A 1,601-nucleotide genomic window follows, 5' to 3' on the forward strand; every position below is an offset into this window, starting at 1 on the left:
CCAGCTAGGTGCTACTTTATAGGATGCCTAAAGTTAGACTTGTGTCCATGGAAATGTATATACCAGCTGTGTTTGCTATGAAATATTTAGATTAATTAAGGTCTTTAGTAATTCAATAAAATGTGGGGGGAAAACAGTATAGAAAGCAAACATAGATACAAGAGACAGTGTGGGATATGGCAGAGGGTAAAGATAGGGAATCAAAGATGGGGGATAAAAAAGCAAAACATACAGAAAACAAGAAATGGAAAATTATTTGCTGACAATAACATGTTTGTTGATGTGCTTGATTGAGACAATATACAGTGTACTCTAGATGGAAAATCTCATTTTGTATGCTGTAATGATGTACAGTGAATGAATGCAAATAAATAAATTGAAATAAAATATTTTCTCCTTCAAATATATTTTAATAAATGTCTTCTAAATAGAAACCAGTGGTGGGAGATAGGTAGACTTCTACCGGAGAAGCAGAGTCAATAGGAGATAATACATTGAAATTAAAAGAAAAGAAGAAGAGTGTAAAACTTGGAAATCAAGGGAAAGTTTAAACAGAGTTCTACTGGAGAAGCAGAGTCAATAGGAGATAATACATTTATTATTACCTTATTTTATTATGAGGAATGGACTTAGTTGTGGGGCCTGAGTAAGCAAGTTCAAAAACTACAGGAAAGACAGCCAGGAAGGAAAGATAGTGGGTAGCCTGGAACATCTGGGCAAAGACCACATCAGTTGTCCACAGGTGGAATTCTCTCCTTTCTCCTTTCTCCCCTCTCCTCTGCTCACCTCCCTCCACTCCCATCTTTTCTCCCCTCTTTCTCCTTCCTCTTCTCCTTATCTCACTCTTAAACCTCAGCCCCTCTTTCAATACTTTCTAACTTTATATTCCTTCTATCTTAATCACATTCTCTATATCCACCCCCACATATAGTTTCCAGATATCTGTCTCTATAAATTAAAAAAAAAAATTATACTTTTCTTTATGTGTGTTTTGCACCTCTCACCAAAGGATGGAGATGATAATTAACTTCATGCTTGCTAAAGATGCACTTAATGTTGGCTCATGCAAGTGAGGAGCCCTGAACTTGAGTGCCATTATCATCATAGGAAGTCAGCCTTTGTATTTTAGGAATAAACAAGATTGTAACAACAGCTGCCTCTTTGGAGAGGGATAGGGGACTAGAAATAAATGAAAAGAGACTTATACTTTCCTATATCTAAAGGAAATCACAGGTAAGGGCATCACAAAATGAATATTAAAAGTTTGTACAACTTTCAAACAGGAGAGAGAAAAAAAAAAGAAAGAAACTGAAGAAAATGTAATCAGTTTGATCCTGTTGGGGTAGAAAGGAATGAATTGCTATAGATCATTCACTGACTCATGCATTTGCTCACTCAACAGTCTTAATAATATCAGTTAGAGGCCAGGCCTCATGTTCTTGTTCCTATTCGTAATGGAATATTCAGAACATGCCTTTTTCCCAAATCCAGGAATGACTTCTCCTACTTTATAAGTCTCTTGGTCTATCTTGCCATCTCTTTGTTAATTTGGCATTGTTCTTGTCAAATGAACAGTATATTTGATAGTTGATCTAGTCTAT

This window comes from Tupaia chinensis, unplaced genomic scaffold, assembly GCF_000334495.1.
Source record: "Tupaia chinensis unplaced genomic scaffold, TupChi_1.0 Scaffold000133_1, whole genome shotgun sequence".
Lineage (NCBI taxonomy): Eukaryota > Metazoa > Chordata > Mammalia > Scandentia > Tupaiidae > Tupaia > Tupaia belangeri.